General features: G+C 46.4%; 1 protein-coding gene across 3 annotated transcripts in view; it reads right to left on the bottom strand.

Moving 5' to 3' along the window:
* CLOCK (clock circadian regulator) overlaps positions 1 to 19,674 on the bottom strand; it is a 66,592-nt gene extending 46,918 nt beyond the window's left edge. For all 3 annotated transcript variants that reach the window (XM_029076725.2, XM_029076728.2, XM_029076727.2), the window contains exons 1-2: positions 19,612 to 19,674; positions 260 to 354 (exon numbers count right to left, since the gene is read on the bottom strand). The gene's annotated coding sequence lies outside the window, so the exon portion shown is untranslated. The remainder of the gene's footprint in view (positions 1 to 259; positions 355 to 19,611) is intronic.
* Between the last annotated feature and the right edge of the window lie 65 nt (positions 19,675 to 19,739).

Below are 19,739 nucleotides of genomic sequence, written 5' to 3'. Positions count from 1 at the left end.
TTCTCTGGGCCTCAGCTCCTTCATCTGCAAAATGGGGATTAAGACTGTGAGCCCCATGTGGGACAGGGAATATGTCCCATCTGATAAGCTTGTATCTATCCCTGCACTTAGTACAGCGCCCGGCACAAAGTCAGCACTTAACAAATATCATAAAAAACAAACAACAGTAATGACAAAAAAACCCATCAAATGACTAAATTCCAAAAGGGGATACATTCCTTAGCTGGCCATGGAAGTTGAAGGATCCAGAGGAACTCACCAAGGTCTGAGCTTCCAAGCTTTACCACTGCAGCAATTTTTCCGGAGGCTCCTTACATTGGGATGATAGAGAACGTGCCTTGAGAATTTCAGTATCTGCAATGGAAAAAAGGAAACTGTCCTTAAAGGAGTAACAACTCTAATTCACCTTGGAGCGCGGTTGTGGGGAATAAATAATGAAAGGGAACAAAAAGCACTTGTCAAAACGTAAAAGCGCTTTGCAAAAGCTGTTATCCCACACCCGACATGCTCTAATTAAAAAAAACAAAAAAGGCTAGAAGAGTTAGCAGTGTCTTCTGAGTCAGTGTGGGGATTTCAGTTGTATGACAAGAAGTGGGTTATTTTTAACATGTGTCAATACACAGGAATAAAATTTTGTCATGAAATCATTTATCCCTGTCTAACAAATTGTGAGTTTAGTTCTTTTCCAGGAAGAAAAAGAGGGAAGTGGAGAAAGCGGGGGAAAAACTGACATTTTTCCTTAATACATGGAGAGAGAACAGTGACTTCCTGTCCTTTCCCCACAACAGATTTATTTACCCGCTAGATTGAACACCCCTTGAGGGCAGTGATCATGCCTACCTACTCTATCCTAAGTCTCTCATGTGCTCAAAACAGTGCTATACCCACAGCAGACTAAATTCTTTGATGGCAGTTATCTTGTCTTCTAACTCTATTCTATTCTATTATGTGCCTCAGTTATCTCATCTGTAAAACGGGGATTAACTGTGAGCCTCACGTGGGACAACCTGATGATCCTGTATCTCCCCCAGTACTTAGAACAATGCTCTGCACATAGTAAGCGCTTAACAAATACCAACATTATTATTATTATATTCTCCCAAGCACTCAGTACGTACAATGCTGTATTCTTTGAAGGCAGCTGTCTTGTCTACTAAATAATGTACCCTTCCAAGTGCTTAGCACAGGGTCACATCCATAACCACCACTCAAAAAACACCACTGATTATCCAATCATCTTCATCAGCGGTAATTACTGAGCACTCACTCTGGGCAGAGCCCCTGCACTAAGCACTTGGAGGACACCAGACAACAGAGTTGGCAGCAGTGTTCCCTGTTAGCGAAGCAGCGTGGCTTAGTGGAGAGAGCACGGGCTTGGGAGTCAGAGGTCGAGGGTTCTAATCCCAACTCTGCCACTTGTCTGCTGTGTGACCTTGAGCAAGTCACTTAGCTTCTCTGTGCCTCAGTTACCTCATCTGTAAAAATGGGGATTAAAAAATGTGAGCTCCACGTGGGACAATCTGACTACCCTAGCGCTTAGAACAGTGTAAGCACTTAAATACCATAATTATTATTATTCAAAACAAGTGTACTATGCACACAGATGTGAGTTGGGGGGGAGGGCAGACATTCCCTAAATCACCTAGAATTCTTCCAAAATATTAAATGAAAAGCTGCATTACAGGAAAACTGAACATATTGGGGAGGACTACTTCGAGGATCTCAGACTCTGCCTAGCCCAAACGCTTGGGTGTGTGCAAAATGCTTGTCAATTACACGCTAAGAGATATCAGCCAATCAGTCAGTGGTATTTACTGAGCGCTTTCTGTGGGCAGAGCCCTGGATTAAATCCTTGGGAGGGATCACTTCACCGTGGGGTTGGCAGACCTGATCCCTGTCCACAAGGAGCTTGCAATCTAGAGGAGAAGCTTTGAGTGGGAAGGGGGTCAGGGAAGGAGAGGAATGGGTTTAAGGGTTTTTAGTAGCAGTGGAGTCAGGGAAGGAGAGGAATGGGTTTAAGGGTTTTTAGAAGATGAGAAGGGATGGGGTAAGAGGAGCGAGTCAAAGGGAGAGGAGGTCAATTTTTTGCCTTTTTTGCAATAATAGTTTCATGAAGTACCCCAAGTGCTCAATTCGGTGCTGTTCTCACAGTAGACTGTAAATTCCTTTGAAGGCGGGTATCTTGTCTGATAACTCTATTGTACCCTCCCAAGCAGTCAGCACAGGGCCCTGTAGACAGCATCCGATCAATAAATACCACTGACTGACAGAACCAAAATCTCAATCGCAAAGCTCATCGAGCCTGTACTCCATGGCGTAAATTCCCTTTCCCTGTTCACAATCCCTTCACGAATTGAACGTATTCTCATTTTCGCCATTTCTATATTGCGTCTACCGTATTTAAACCAGCAGGTTGAACCCGACCCCCTTAATTGCAGCAGAGGGAATCAGTATTACAAAGAGAAAAAGGTCTAGGCTCTGACAATATCTCCTACAGCCGTCTTCCTTTTGTGACACCAGCCTCTACTTCATCCCAGCCTAGTTCTTTTAAAGTGAATGGAAATAGCCGGATTATACTTAAATTGACTGATAACAGTGAAATGGAGTTCAAGATCCTTCAACCTAACGGTTCACTCTTTGGAGCCCAGGAGCAGGAAAACACTCCTCCTCCTCCCCTCCACCACAAAACTTTGGGTAATGAAGAGTGGATAGAGCACGGGCCTGGGAGACAGGAGGACCTGGGTTCTAACCCCGGCTCTGCCACTTGTCTGCTCTGTGGCCTGGGGCAAGTCACTTCACTTCTCTGTGCCTCAGTTACCTCATTTGTAAAATGGGAAGACCACGGGTCTGGGAGTCAGAAGGTCACGTGTTCTAATCCCAGCTTCACCACTTTTCTGCTGTGTGACCTTGGGCAAGTTATTTCACTTCTCTGGGCCTCAATTCCCTCATCTGTAAAATGGGGATTGAGACTCAGCCCCATGTGGGACAGGGACTGTGTCCACCCCGATTTGCTTGCCTCCAACCCAGCACTTAGTACAGTGCCTGGTACATAGTAAGCGCTTAACAGATATCACAATTATTATTATTACTACGTCTTTTCATCTCATGCCACGCCCTCGCCTTCCCCCATCTTGCTTCACCGGCGGGAGGGGGAGCAGCAGGGGAAGTGCTTTTGTTCTCCAGGATCTGACCTTCTGATGTTCAAGAATGAGCCTGGGTCATCCAAAAGCCCTCTGGAACACCAGTCCCTCTGCTGGTTCCAGAAACTGACTCACCTTTAGCCCACAGACATCAGCAGCCTCGAATAAAAATATTTTTAAAGATCAGCACTCTCCCAAAGTGATTTCTTCATCCGCTATATATGTCTAACGCCCAACAAGCCTAATGAACTGCAAACACGCCTCAGGGGAGACATTCACTTCCATCTACTAATCAAATATTATTTTGCCGGTGCCAAAATTTCTTCGGCAAGTGATGACTGACACCTGGCTCTAATTTGCACTAGCCCGCCAGTAAACACTACTTTGCCAATTCACTCCTATTTTAGGAACCCAGTGAACTTATCAGTGAGTTTCACAAGGTGGAGGGAATTCAGGAGTGATGGCTTCATGAGTTTCCCATTAAAGCATTTTGGGATATGCGGGTCTCGGGCTTCCCAACAGGTTTTCCTTGGGCCTCACCAAAGACGCGGCTGGCCTGGTGTAAAAGAAAAAGGGAACAGTTGAAAACTGCCAACTTTTTCCTTTCCTTGAGGAAGTTCTCTAAACTCATGGACCTCCTCTTCCCTGAATTCCATCCCAGTTCCCACCTCTACCAGCAGCGTTTTTGGAGAACCACTGCTCTTAACCTTTTCCATTCATTTTTAATTTCCATGAGGGCTCTTTATGGAAGTCCTCAAGGACACATCTACCATGGTTCCCAACAAATTCCACTGAGTTTAGACCTTATCATTCAAACCAACAACCAACTGGAAACATATTTACTCTTCCATAATGAAAGATCACCTCTGGGAAGACAGAATACAGCAGTGAGATAATGTTTTCTATTGAAAGAGGTGGGGAATTCTGGATAAGCGGGGAAAAAAAAAAGGATTACCCAAACTGGAAATTTGTCTGGACAGCAAAAGCTTCTACTTTTAGGTAAAGTGCTCTGGGATCAAGAGCTTTTCCTGAAAAATAAGGCTCAAGAGGAACCCTGAGAGGATTTTTTAGTCTGACATCCAAGAAGGATCTAAACATTCACACACTTCTTATGGGTCCTTCACAGAAGGTGATTTCCACAATGCAAAGTTACAGGGTACAAGTTTTCGCTTCCAATTCCATCGCACCCACTGAATTCCAAACTAAATTAAGAATGAATACTATTGCACTCCCAGTCTCTAACCAAAGGTACCCGGACTGACCCACTTATTCAGTGGCAGAATAAAGCAAGCAGCAGCAGAGAATAGATCTTATTCTACCTTTCAGACACAGCCATGCTTAAAGATGCTACTTGAGCCCTGGAAACAGATAAGACAAGACCCATTTCCCATCCTTCAGAATTTCCAAACATCGTCCGAATTCCTTGAGGGAGTCGGTCACCCGGCATTGCTGAGCGCTGGTGAGTCGTCCCTCAAAGTGCAATTCAATCTATCGATGGCATTTCTTGAGCGCTTACTATGGGCAGGACATTGTGCCAAGTGCTTGGGAGAGTACAAGGTAAGACCGAAGAATTCACAGAGCCCCAGCAGCTCCTATCCCTGGGAGCAAGTCACTGATTGTCCTCAGAAAACCCATACAAACTGGAGGATGTGGGCCTGCCTCTCCCCCCCAAAACCACATTTTGGGGTGTACTGGATCTTGGAAATTGGCACCAGAACTAGGAATCCAATGTGAAAATTCACTGTGGTAAAATTAGTTTGTCTCTACAGATGCCTTTAGAAATGCTCTATTAGGGTTAAATGAGTTAATTAAAAAGGTGCTGAAAATTGAACTAATCTCCCACACCTGCTTACATACCCTTAAGCTACTTTTCCCCCTTAAGTCAATCCATCTTTGTGTTTTAGGGGCTACAACTGGAAATACAATCTGGGAAGACAAATTCATTAAGATAAAAAATTTTCTTATCGAGTCTTCTAGGTCCCTCACACGGGTTTTAATACTGGAAGACGAGGCCCGAAAAGCACCGGCATCCCTCGGCTGCTGATGTAGGAGGTCCGGTGCTTATCAAGAAATCATTTTGAGCCGATGATTCTTTTTCAAAAATGTGCAAGTCGGAATGATAAATACCACCTCCTTCCCCTGGAATGAATAGAGGTGGCCCAGAGCTGGGTTAATCTCTCCTCCCCTCGGTCAGGGGGAGTCAGGGTTGGGGAAGTAAAATCCAACAAGAGCCAAAATCTTGCACGTGGCCCAAGTGCCGTCACCGGCCTGTGAGGTCCTGGGGTGGAATTGAAAGTGGATCACTAAGCCTTCGCTTCCAGAGACAGCTGCCACAAGTTTGGGTTGCTTTATGGTATCTGTTAAGCGCTTACCATGTGCCAGGCACCAGACTAAGCGCTGGAGTAGATAAAAATTAATCAGGTTAGACACAGTCCCTGTCCCACATGGGGCTCAAGTCCTCATCCCCATTTTTACAGATTGCAGTAACCGAGGCCCAGAGAAGTGATTTGCCCGAGATCACGCATCGCAGAGGAGTGACGGAGCCGGAATTAGAACCCAGGTCCTTCTGACTCCCCAGCCCGGGCTCTATTCCTAGGCCACACTAGTCCTCAAGGTTCTGTGCTCATCAAGCTCCCCGGGCTACCAGGACCTGAAGTTCCTGGCCCTCCCTGAAACAAGTGGTCACCCCAAAGGGCCAAGAATCTGGGCAGCACCCCAGCTTCAATGTCACGATGCCTGAACAAGAGGGGCTGTGGAGAGTGGGCAGCGGGAAGGGGGCGGTTTGGAGGAGGTCTGAGGAGCGTGTGGCCTAGTATGTAAACTCCCTGTGGGCAGCGATTGCGCCTTGTATTAACCCCAGCGCTTAGAACAGTGCTTTGCACATAGTAAGCACTTAACAAATACCATAATTATCTACCTACTCTATTGTAGTCTACTCTCTTAAACACTTAGTACAGGACTCGGTAATCAATCAATCGTATTTATACTGAGGGCTGACTGCTTGCAAAGCACTGTACTAGGGACTTGGAGAGTACAATCCAACAAGATAACAGAGTTCCCAAGACATATTCCCCATCCACAATGGGATTCACAGTAAACACTCAAATACCAGAGTGACAGTGGATAAGGCTTGGGCCTGGGAGTCAGAATCCTGGCCTTCCACTTGCCTGTTTAATAATAATAAGTTAATGTCAGTTATTAAAAGTTATTATTAATAACAGTACTATTTGTTAAACGCTTACTAAGGGTCACGCACTATTTTAAGCACTGGGGTAGTTATAAGCTAATCAGTTCGGACATAGTCCCTTTTCCACACGGGACTCACAGTCTTAATCCCCATTTTACAGATGAGGTAAATGAGGTCCAGAGAATTTAAGTGACTTGCTCGAGGTCACACAGCAGATAAGAGGTGGAGCCGGCTTAGAACCCAGGTCTTTCGGACTCCCAGGCCCGTGCTCTACCCACTAAGCCACGCTGCTTCTCAAATCACTTAACTTCTCTATCCCTAAATTTTCCTCATTCATAAAATAAGGAAATAAATTACCTGTTCTGCCTCCCACTTTGACTGAGAGTCCCATGTGAGACAGGGACTGGGTCACATTTATTAATACTGTAGTTCTCTGCTTGGCACATAATACCCGTTTAACAGATTAGAGGCTTATTTTATGATTTGTGTTAAGAGCTTAGCATGTCTCAAGCACATTTCTTAAGCGCTGGGGTAGATATGAGTTAATCAGGTCAGAAACACTCCCTAACCCACATGGAGCTTACATTTTAAGTAGGAGGGAGAACAGGTATTTAATCTCCATCTTACAGATGAGAAGACACAGGTCCAGAGAAGTGAAGTGACTTGCCCAAGGTCACACCGCAGGCCGGGGACGAAGCCAGGATTAGAACCCAGATCCTCTGACACCCAGGTCAGTGGTCTTTCCAATAGGCAGACGATTCCTGTGCCTAATTTTGCTTCAGTCTGGCCAGACCCAGCCCAGAGGCTCGTGACCCAAAGACTGGGCCAAATTGTGTTCTGGGATACAGGGTCCTACAAAATCCAGGCAGCAGGTTTAAAGAATGAGAGCGAGGGAAAAAAAATCCAATCACTTCCATTTTTAAAAACTGATTTCTAGGTATGAGCTGCTTTACGAGCTCCTCTCAGAGAAGCAGCACGGCGTAGTGGACAGAGAACAGGCCTGGGAGTCATAAAGTCATGGGTTCTAATTTGGATTCTGCCACTTGTCTGCTATGTGACCCTGGGCAAGTCACTTTACTTCTCTGTGCCTCAGTCCCCTCATCTGTAAAATGGGGGTTGAGACTGTGAGCCTCACGTGGGACAGGGACTACAATCCCTAGTATCCGCCCCTCATCCATTCCCTGGCCCCTAATGAATTTCCAGGGTCTCTCCAGAGGCAGGATGAGTCAGTTAACCATTCTCCCTACTAACATTTTCAAGCATTTGGGAATTAATTGAACTTGGCTAAGTACCATGTTCTGCACACAGTATGTGCTCAGAGAATACCACTGATGATGGTTATGATTACAAAAGAACGATTTTGTAGATTAAGGAAGTATTTGTCTAGTGGATAGAGCCTCAAAGTCAGAAGGACTTGGGTTCTAGTCCCCACTTCACTTGTCTGCGGTGTGACCTTGGGTAAATCACTTCACTTTTCTGTGCCTCAGTTCCCTGATCTGTAAAATGGGGATTAAGATTGTGAGCTCCCTGTGGGACAGGATCTGGGTCAATCCCATTATCTTGTAGCTTCCCCAGCGCTTAGAACAGTGCCTACACATAATAGGCGCTTAACAAATAACACAGTTATTATTATTTCAATACAGTATGGAATATTTTTGGAAAGGCAACGTGCCTCCCTTTTTCCATTTGGTCATTCCGATGCTTATGGGATAAACTTGGAATTGGTGCTCCCAAATCTCCAAACATCAAATCCAGAGGCACCCACAGAAACTCAAGATGGTTAGGTTCAAAGCACAAGGAAAAATTTCTTTATATAGGAAATGGTAAGCATCCCATCCACCTCTGCATCAGACAAAAACTCATCATTCGCTTTAAAGCACTCAATCGCCTCGCCCCCTCCTACCTCGGCTCGCTACTCTCCTCCTACAACCCAGCCCGCACACTTCGCTCCTCTAATGCCAACCTTCTCACTGTACCTCGATCTCGCCTATCTCAACTCCGACCTCTCGTCCACGTCAACTCCGACCTCTCATCCAGGTCCTGCCTCTGGCCTGGAATGCCTTCTCTCCTCAAATCCTACAATTATTCTCCCAGCCTTCAAAGCTTTATCTTCTCCAAAAGACTTTCCCTAAGCCCCCCATCCCTGTTTCCTCTTCTCCCACTCCCTTCCCTGTCGCCCTGCCATGTTCCCTTTGTTCTCCCCCCCCCCCCAGCCCTACAGCACATACGTACATGTCTGTAATTTATTTTTTTATGCTACTGTCACCCTCCCTCTAGACTGTAAGTTCACTTTGGGCAAGCAATGTGTCTGTTTATTGCTGTACTGTACCCTCCCAACTACTTAATACAGTGCTCTGCACACAGTAAGCACTCAGTAAATACGACTAAGCACTTGGCAGAGTTCAAAAGAATTAGTGCGCTTGATTCCTGCCTCAGAGGAGCAAAGCTCATTTTGGGCAGGGAATTCTCCCAAGTACAGTGCTTGGTACCCAGTCAGCGCTCAGTAAGTACCACTGATTGACTGACTACAGTCTGACAGAGGAAACACCACTGGGAAGGCAGAACCAAAAGGATTTAACTCCAGACAGACTCTGCAGGCTGGGAGAAGGAGGAGACAAGGCTAATCCCTACGGAATGCCATTACCACGGTAAGTAGTTCAGGCAGAAAAGATCTTTAGCTTTAAGACGCAGTGGGATAAGTTCCTGGATGAGAGGACTGTGATGGGTCTTTAGGAGGAAGGGTCAAAAACGCCAAAGGAAAAATCAAGGAAGTTAGAATGCTCAGAGAGGATCAAATAGATTCATGAACAGGTCATGGCTGGTTATGAGGGCAAAAGTAGTTGGCCAGAGAAGATCGATCTCTAGCCACTGGGATGGGTTTGAAGGTAACCTGATGACATGGTTCATGCTACGCGTCCAGTGGCTGGGCACTTGGCCTGACCCTATCAGGCCTCACTTGGGTTAATAATAATAATGTTGGTATTTGTTAAGCGCTTACTATGTGCCGAGCACGGTTCTAAGCGCTGGGGTAGACATAGGGGAATCAGGTTGTCCCACGTGGGGCTCACAGTCTTAATCCCCATTTTACAGATGAGGGAACTGAGGCCCAGAGAAGTTAAGTGACTTGCCCACAGTCACACAGCCGACAAGTGGCAGAGCTGGGATTCGAACTCATGAGCCCTGACTCCAAAGCCCTGACTCCAAGGGTTCTCAATCAATTAGTAGTATTTATTAAATGCTTACTATGTGCAGAGCACTTTACCATGCGCTTGGGACAGAACAATATAGCAGACACATTTCCTGCCTTACAGCTTACAGGGCTTTTCACTCCACCTGAGGACCAATGATTCTATTTATTGCTATTGTTCTTGTCTGTCCGTCTTCCCCGATTAGACTGTAAGCCGGTCAAAGGGCAGGGACTGTCTCTATCTGTTACCAATTTGTACATTCCAAGCGCTTAGTACAGTGTTCTGCACAAAGTAAGCACTCAATAAATACTATTGAATGAATGAAAATGAATGACCACAGCCAATTTATAATTCATAGTGAGTCCTTACTGCGTGCAGAGCACTGTACTAAGTACCTGGGAGAGTATAACAGACAATTTCCCTACCCACCACAAGCTTGCAGTCTATTTACTCCATCGCAGGATCACCATCAATCGTAACTATTGGGCGCTAACTGTGTGCAGAGCATTGTACTAAGCGCTCGGGAGAGCATAACAGACACGTTCCCTGCCCACAACAAGCTTAGAGTCTATTCATTCCACCCCAGCATCACTGTGTGCAGGGCATTTTTCAATGGTGGACTGCCCAAAGGAAACAGCTCCACATGCCCGTCCCTGCATGAACACATCACCCCCGTCCTCATCTAAATCCCTAGGAAACAGTGTGAGGAGCAGTGTGGCATTAATGCATGGCTCAGTGGAAAGAGCACGGGCTTTGGAGTCAGGGCTCATGAGTTCGAATCCCAGCTCTGCCACTTGTCGGCTGTGTGACTGTGGGCAAGTCACTTAACTTCTCTGGGCCTCAGTTCCCTCATCTGTCAAATGGGGATTAAGACTGTGAGCCCCACGCGGGACAACCTGATTCCCCTATGTCTACCCCAGCGCTTAGAAGAGTGCTCGGCACATAGTAAGCGCTTAACAAATACCAACATTATTATTATTAACATTATTATTAATGGCTAGAACCCGGGCCTGGGTTCTAATCCTGTCTCTGCCACCTGTCTCTTCTGCGACCTTGGGCATGTCATTTAACCTCTCTGGGTCTCAGTAACCTCATCTGTAAAATGGGGATTGAGTGTGAGCCTCATCTGGGACAGGGACTGTGTTAAACCTGAATGACTTGTAGCTACCCCAGTGCTCAGAACAGTCCTTGGCACATAGTAAGGGCCTAACAAGTACCACAATTAATTAACCAGAGGCCTCTAACCACTCCATCCTCTCCCACTGAGCAAATTCATTCATTCAATAGTATTTATTGAGCGCTTACTATGTGCAGAGCACTGTACTAAGCGCTTGGGATGAACAAGTCGGCAACAGATAGAGACGGTCCCTGCCGTTTGACGGGCTTACGGTCTAATCGGGGGAGACGGACAGACGAGAACAATGGCAATAAACAGCGTCAAGGGGAAGAACATCTCGTAAAAACAATGGCGACTAAATAGAATCAAGGCGATGTACAATTCATTAACAAAATAAATACGGTAACGAAAATATATACAGTTGAGCGGACGAGTACAGTGCTGTGGGGATGGGAAGGGAGAGGTGGAGGAGCAGAGGGAAAAGGGGAAAAAGAGGGTTAAACTGCGGAGAGGTAAAGGGGGAAGAATCCTAGAAAACAGTTGCGAGGGTCTAGCTTTTGGCACTAGGCGTTAAATTCTGGAATGTAAGTTCGTTGTGGGCTGGGAATGTGTCTGTTTATTGTTATACTGAACTCTCCCGAGTGCTTATACTGTGTTCTGCACACAGTAAGCACTCAATAAACACCACTGATTGACTAAATATTCATTCACTGTACTTTCACATATTTCAGTTTTCTTACGCGAATCGGGTGCTTCTTCCTCCTTTACGTAAATGACTTGGTATTCCCCCTCCCCCAATAAATTATGAGCTCAGTGAGAGTAGGGATCGCATCTTCTACCACTTTTTTGTACTTCGCCAGGTACAGTGCTCTGCACACAGATGGTTAATAAATATCGACTGACTCGTATTTTCAAGGCCTGCAATTGTAATTGCCATTAAAGCAAATGAACAACAGAGTTTAAAAACTAGATCCACCTTTTCCTCTTCATCCGAATTGCTACCACGCTGACCCAAGCCCTTATCACATCCAGCCTCCCAGCTGACTTCCTTGCGATTTCGCCACTCCAGTCTATCCTTCGCTCCGCTTCCCAGACCGTTTTTCTCAAAAACAAAAACATTCAGTCCATGTCTCCCCACTCAAGAACCTTCAGGAGTTGCCCATCCATCTCCACATCAGATAGAAACTCCTTAGCGACGGCTTTAAGGTACTCAACTAGCTCTCCCCCTCCTGCCTCACCTGATTTCCTTCTACAGTCCAGTGTGCACGCCCTGCTCCTCGAAGGCCAACCTGCTCACTGTACCTTGACTATCTTCTCTGGCCTGGAACTTCTTCCACTTTCAAATCCAAGAGGGGATCGCTCTGCCCCCCTTCAAAGCCCTATTAAAATGATAATTCCTCCAAGAGCACTTCCCCAACCAATCCCTCGTTTCCTCACTCTCCCTCCGGTTGTTGCCTAGGCTCTTGAGTCTGTACCCTTTAACTCCTTGATATACACCCCACCTTCAGCAGCACAGCTCTTATAGAGGTATCTGAAATTTCCTCTCATGTCTGTCTCCCCCTCTAGTCTGTAAACTCCTGGTGGGTAAGGTACATTTCTATCAACGCTGCCGTTTTCTACCCTCCCAAGTGTTTAGCACAGTGCTCTAGAAACAGTAAGCGTTCAATTAATACCACCGTCTGATCGGTCTAGGAAATCAACTCCACTTAAACAACAAGTTACAGATAAGAATAGAGAAATTTAATCAGAGCCAGAAATTTACGGTGGTTTGTGATGCCAGCTAGGTTGATTTCACACTCTGGGCTTCATAGGAAAACTGACACAACCTGGCAATTGGAAGGATTCCCAGTAAGAAAATGGGACTGTGTATTTTTTTCCCACTAGTAAGCCACTTCTAACTTTATCTGTAGAATCAAGGTGGGAGAAGAGGGGATGAGGGGAAGCGAAAGGAAGAGATTTATCATTTTCTTCAGAACTACAATGGGGAGTTAAGGGAAGTTAGAAAACGCAATTTGACAAAACCACCTCTCATTATTCCAACATTTCAATTTCTTGAAAAGGATCCCCTGCTTGAATTGTTTTTTTAACTAAAAGTGGATTTTTCTATAAGTCAAGAAATAACATTCCTGCTCTGTGACCCCAAGCTTCAACTTTCCGAAGAGATGCTAGATTATCACACAAATGCATCAAACGAAATCTCTTCACCACTGGCTTTCAATACAGCCCACCACCTTGCCCACTCCTACCTCACCTCCCTTCTTTCCTACAACCCAACCGTACACTTCACTCCTCTAGGTCTAATTTTCTCAACATCCCTCCTTCTCACCTATCTCACCGCTGACCCCTGGCCCACATCCTGCCTCCTCAAAACCGACAATGACTCCCCCCCTTCAATGCCTTACTGAAGGCCCATCTCCTCCAAGAGGCCTTCCCTGACTTAGCCCCACTTTTCCTCATCTCCCACTCCCTTCTGCATCACCCTGACTTGCTCCCTTTGCTCTTCCCCTCTTTCAGCCCCGCAGCACTTATGTGTAACTGTAATTGTATTTATTCATTTGCATTGATGTCTGTCTCCCCTCCCTATACTGCAAGCTCATTGTAGGCAGGGAATGTGACTGTTTATTGTTGTAATGTACTCTCCCAAGCCCTTAGTACAAATGCTCTGCACACCATAAGTGCTCAATAAATTCAACTGAATGAATGAATGAAATAAATCCCAGCATTACACTTAGGACTATCATGGAAAAGGATGATTTTACTAATAATAATAGTGGTTTTTGTTAAGGTCTTACTAGGTGCCAAACACTGCTCTAAGCACTGGGGTAAATCCAGGACCATCAGGTCAAACAGTCCCCGTCCCAGTTGGAGCTCACAATCTAAGAGGGAGGGAGAACAGGTTTTTAATCCCTATTTTAAGATGAGGAAACTGAGACAGATAAAGTCACATAACAACCAGGATTGTCAGTGACTGCATTTTTAACAGACTAACATCAGTACTTAGTATTCTAATCCTTGTAGAAAAACTGAAATATTTCTTTGAAAAACCTAGAAGACTCAGAACTATCAACACCTGTATTTTCACTGCCCAGATTTTTTTCTCCTTTAAGAATCAGAAATTCAACAGGAACAATTACTTGCCTAGGTGCCTGGGGGTGGGTGGATGCGTAAAATTAGCACTTTTTTTAATTACTCAAGGACTCTAAATAAAACAATTACATGCAATTGTGCCTAGTGAAATAAACCATGAATCACCCTCTAAATAGAACACTATAAAACACCCAATAAAGCCTAGCGATCAAAAGCTCAACAATCATTCACCAAAAAAAAAAAAAAACAACCTTGAGTTTTACACACTGTTTTGCTGATAAAACTTAAGAAACAAAGGGGTTATAGGGCTACTGCAGTTCACAAAAGTCAGGGACCCTGAAGCTTATTTAGTGGGCTGGAGTCAAGGAGATAAAATCCACCTCAATTCTGGTCTTAATTCTGGTTTGGCAATAAAATTTTCCATACTGAGAAGCACCTTGCCACAGACGGTGAGCGCTACCTTAAAAATGGCTGGAAAATGGATTAAGTGGCTGTGAAGCACCCCACAAATATAGAACACTCCCGTAATAGAGTCGTGAGACTTTCTGCAAATTTACAGTGCTTCAGAAATACATCATAAATTAAGAATGAATAATATGTGTCCATGACATTGCTCTGGGTCAGGGGCGACAGTGCAAGACAAAACAAGAATGAATAATAATAATAATAGTGCTAGTGTTAAGTGCTATATGCCAGGCACTGCTCCAACCACCAGGATAGATACAACAAGTAATCAGGGAGGACACAATCCCTATCAATCAAAGGTATTTATTGAGTGCTTACCATGTGCAGACCACTGTACTAAGCGCTTGGGAGCATATAATTGAATTAGCAGACATGTTTCCTGTCCATAACGAGTTTTCAGTCTAAAGGGGAAGACTGACATTAATATAAGTAATTTGCAATACATAATTTAAAGATATATAAATAAGTGCAGTGGGGTTGGGGATGGGGAGAATATCAAGTGCAGAGAGGTCACAGAAGGGAGAGCAAGCTGGAGAAAAGAGGGCTTAATCAGGGAAGGCCTCTTGAAGGAGATGTGACCTTAACAAGGCCCACTTGAGGGTGGGTTTAAACAATCCCTGTCCCACGTGAGGCTCACAGACTAAGGAAGGGTATTTCATCCCCATTTTACAGATGCGGAAACTGAGCCTCAGAGAAGTGAAGAGACTTAAATAGCTCTGAGGAACATCCCCTGCATCATGCAATACTTTCTCCCTGCCCCGGGGTCCTGCCTTGCAGGATGATGACGGTGAGAAGAAGTACTAGGATCTATTCCTTTGCACCAGTTCAGAACTTCATGACTAGGCGTCACCTATCATCTTTCACTCACTTCACTCACTCAATCATATCTATTCAGCACTTACTGTGTGCAGAGCACTGTATTAAGAGTTTGGGAGAGGACAATACAACAATAAACAGACACATTCCCTGCCCACAACTCCTTACCCATGGGAGAGTCAATCCACAAACCCATCCATCGGATAAAAACCCCTCCACTACCTGTTCAAAGGCACTTCTGCTTTTTATATATATATATATTTTTAAAGATACCCCCAAGGCTGTGCTTACCTTTCTCTCTCAAAGCATTAAAAATGTTAATCAGTTGGGGCTTTTTAGAGCGGGGTGGGCTGATGGAGAGAAAATACACTCACTGCCCTGTTAATTAAATGTCAAATTATCAAACCTCTCCAAAGTCTGCAGTCAAAGTCTGCCCAGTGAAATAACAGAATCACCCGCCTTGAGTGTCAGCCAAGAGGTGCTAAAAAGCTTTCTGGCATAGTAGAACACAGAAAAGATGCTGCTCAAATCACTGCTGAGTACTCTGAAATTCTACCCCGATGACTCTTCCTTTCAAGGGTCAGGGATAAAAGTTGGGGCTGCCCTCGATCGACAGGGCATGAACTTTCCCTGAATAGACACGACGGCGGAGAGGTGGACCAATGGTTCAGCCGTCTTTAAGGGCCAATACAGATCACCATCACACCACCCTGAGTGGGTTCTAGATCCACCACCGGTCTCACCTGAAGCAGGGGGGCTTAGCTAACAACCCCACCCTGGCAAGATTTGGGGGAGCATGAAGAGCTTTGGGGGAGGAGGGTAAAAAGATCAAATTCAGATTCAATCACCATCTTGTCCTGATGCTGCTGGCCAGGTCCTGAGTTGGTCGAGGTAGGAAATGAGGATGGGCAGACCTCCTTCTCTTTTCTCCTTCTCTTTTCCTTCCCCCCATTCCTGTTCCCAGTCTTTTCTAACTCCCTCCTATCCGCCCTCCCCCCCCAGCCATCACACACAACCATTTGCCAACTGCTGCAAGATTGTGAAACTTGGCAGAAAGGCCCTCCTGCTACCGTGTGTGCCAGTTGGCCAGGGGCTTCCTCCGTATGTGAACAGATATGTGTTTGCACATCCATGTGAGTGTTCGTACACACACACAGGTCTTATCTGCCTTCGCGTGCTTGTCTTCTGGTCTATGTGTGTGTGCTAAAATCTAGGGAGAGGGTATCGTGAGATGAGGATATTTGGAAGGCAAAATCCTGGAAGCTCGTGAAGGGCGGGAAAAGTATCTGCTAATTGTAATTCCATGGTACTGTACTCTCCCAAGTGCTTAGTACAGTGTTCTGTACAGAGTAAGCGTTCAATAAATACCATTGATTGAGTCATTAAGCTGTTTAGACCGTGAGCCCGTTATTGGGCAGGGATTGTCTCTATCTGGTGCTCAGTGGAAAGAGCCCGGGCTTGGGAGTCAGAGGTCATGGGTTCGACTCCCGGCTCTGCCACTTGTTGGCTGTGTGACTGTGGGCAAGTCACTTAACTTCTCTGGGCCTCAGTTACCTCATCTGTAAAATGGGATTTAACTGTGAGCCTCACATGGGACAACCTGATTATCCTGTATCTCCCCCAGCGCTCAGAACAGTGCTCTGCACATAGTAAGCGCTTAACAAATACCAACATTATTATTCCAAGCGCTTAATAGAGTGCTCTGCACCTAGTAAGTGCTCAATACTATTGAAGGAATTAAACCTGTTTTTCAGGGGAACCTCTTGACCAACATGAACCACCTGGTGGGCCACAGGACACCCCAACTCTGAGCTTCAGGGACCCAGTTTATTCTGGGGTAGCCAGCGCTGCCCACTTTCTCACCCGCTCCCTGGGCCAGGCATCTGGCTCCAGAGCCAGTCTAGAGAACGCCTGGGGCTGCCCTGAGGGGTGAGTTCTGCTCAAGTGGGTGAGGAGAATTAAAAGGGCACTTAGTGCCCTCAACCAATTTACCCCCATATCTAATCCCACAGTAAAGCTCTGGATCCAACCTGTCCTCCCAGATGCCAGACATATTTTCTTTCTCTAAACTGGAAGCTCATTGTGGGCAGGGAACGTACGTGCTAATTCTGTTGTACTGTGCTTTCCCAAGAGCTTCGTAAAGGGTTCTGCACATAGTAAGCACTTTATAAATACCATTGACGGATTTAAGGGGGCCTGGAAACAGACCTTTGAGATTACTCTGATTCCCCAGATTGTAAACGCCTCGAGGGCAGGAACCACGTCTTCTAACTCCCCCAAGCATTTACCACAGAGTTCTGCACCTAGTAGACACTCAAGTCAATACTAGAGAAACAGCATGGCATAGTGAATAGAATATGGACCTGGGAGTCAGAAGACCGTGGGCTCTAATCCTGCTGTGTGGCCCTGGGCAAGTCACGTTACTCTTCCGTGCCCCAGTTCCCTCATCTCTAAAATGGGGATTGAGACTGTGAGCCCCACGTGGGGCAGGGACTGTGTCCAACCCGATTTGCTTGGAACTATCCCAGTGCCTGGCACATAGTAAGCGCTTAACAAATGCAACAATTATTATTATTACTACTGATCGATGCAAAACTCTAGCTCTGATCCAGGCTCGCCTCAGCCTGGAACAAAACCTCACGGGAACATTACCGTTAGAACTGATATGATTTGTAAAGGCCAAGAGGCAGAAAAGCCATAGAGCCCAGGACCTGGCAGGCACTGATTTCAATACTGTCCTCCGGAGAAAGTTGAACTCCAAAGTGGAGGGGAATCGATTCTATTTCACCATACTCCACAATTAGGGAACAAAGTGACAGGGGTGACAGCACAAACCTATCTTTAAGCGGAAAATTTTCATGGAAGTTGAACCCATCCACTGATGTCAAAGGTGCTTCTCTCACCAAAACTACTCGCTCGTGGCCAACTTTCTTTCCAAAAGTCACTTTGGTTGACCGGGCCTATTCACGGCGCTTAGTACAGTGCTCTGCACATAGTAAGCGCTCAATAAATACTACTGAAAGTAATGCTCAGACGTGACTTCCTGACAATTTTATCCATCAGCTACAAAACAGTTAAAGTCCACAAACTGAACGACAGTATTTCTGGGCAATATTCTATTCTAGATGTATTACCAAATGCGCTCACTTTACCGGGCATCAGTTTCCTCACATATGGAAAATAGCGGACCCAGGCCTGTCAGATCAGTTCAACCTACGATGCACGGAGAACAACGACTCTTGAGGAAAGGAGGGGTCGAACTGAACACTAAAATTAAACCTCTGTCACTAGTACCAGTTCAATAGAATCACCTAGTCACGAAACTGCAAGCAAGAAAAAGTGGGTACAAGTTTTGTTCCTTTTTAACAGGCAACAATTTGAAAACCTCTAATGAACCTGGAAGCAAGACTCCCTTCCTTTGATTTTAGGAACTAAAATCCCAGGAAAGCAGAGCAACAAATCGCAATTCATCTCCACCGAAATACGCTTATCCTTGACCGTGAACAGCCCTCCAAAGGCCACTTGCCCCATCCTAGGTCACTCTCTCTTTAACCATCTTCAGCAATAAGGCAGACATTTCACGAGGGGGCAAAAGGGGCCGTGTTTTCCTTCTAAAAAGCAATCAAAACTCCCCAAACTGAGGAGGAATCCTCCCTGCAACGGGGCCGTTAGGAAGCCACCCAGTGCTGAAGAAACAAGACAGTGGAATCCAACTTTCAAACTTTATTCCAACCGGCCTTTGAGGGGGCCTGTCTTTTTTGTTTTTCCTGCTTCCCCCCCCCCCAATGGTTAGCATATTGTGGGGGATGGTTTTCAGCCCCCCCGGTTTCTCAACGAGCCCCCACGACGGCCCCAACCCAGAGGCCCCCATTTTGGTTAAATGCCAATATTATTGGGGAAAAGCAGCACCCGTTTTGGGGGGGTTAGGGCGTTCTTTAGATTCGTTGGGGAGACGTCCAAGGGGGAGGAAATCAAGTAGATATTGAACCGCAAAGACAACCAAAGCCTGCCCCGACTGATGCACCATGAAACCTAAAAGGATGCCAGTCTGGTTTTTTATTTTGGGGCCCTGGTGCTTATCTTTTTTTGCTCCTTTCCCCGCCCTATTTGTCATCTCTAAAAAGGGGGGGGGGGATTCCCTTTTCACCCCCCAAAATTGGAAAAGCCTTTTCGTCCATCAACAGCAGGAAGCCCCAGCCTAACTGGCCTCCCGGGTCCCAGGCCGGGTGGTCTTCATTTTTTCAGGATTCTGCTGGGGTGATTTTATGCTTTTGGGGGGTGTTTTTTTTCCTGCCTGCCCCCCGCCGGGGACCGGTCCTCCGGGGCGAAAACGGCCCTGGCGTGAGGAGGCGATGGAGGTGACAGGACCGGCCGGTGAGGCGGGAGGGCCGCCATTGCCTGAGGAGGGGACGGCGACCCCCCCCCCCCCGGGGGGGCCCCGGCGCCTCTCCCGAGCAGCCCGAGTCATGAGCAAGGGCGAGGGAGGTCGTTGTGGCCTGGAGGTTTCCCTGAGGAGAAGAAGTCGCCCGCCGCCGCCTCCCCGCCGCCCTCCCAACTTGAAAGGCCCCTCTCCCTCCCTCAGTTTCCCGCCCGGCCGGCGCCCTCCCTCACCGTGCGCCTCGCGGCTCCTCCGGCTGCTTCCCGCCCCGCCTCCCCGTCCTCCTCCTCCTTCCCGTTCCCGCCCCCACCTTGCCCCTCACCCTCCGTCCCCTCCCTGCCCCTCTCCCCTTCCCTCCTCC

This window comes from Ornithorhynchus anatinus, chromosome 12 (assembly GCF_004115215.2).
Source record: "Ornithorhynchus anatinus isolate Pmale09 chromosome 12, mOrnAna1.pri.v4, whole genome shotgun sequence".
NCBI classification, from domain to species: domain Eukaryota; kingdom Metazoa; phylum Chordata; class Mammalia; order Monotremata; family Ornithorhynchidae; genus Ornithorhynchus; species Ornithorhynchus anatinus.
This window is presented reverse-complemented; position numbering and strand designations above follow the sequence as displayed.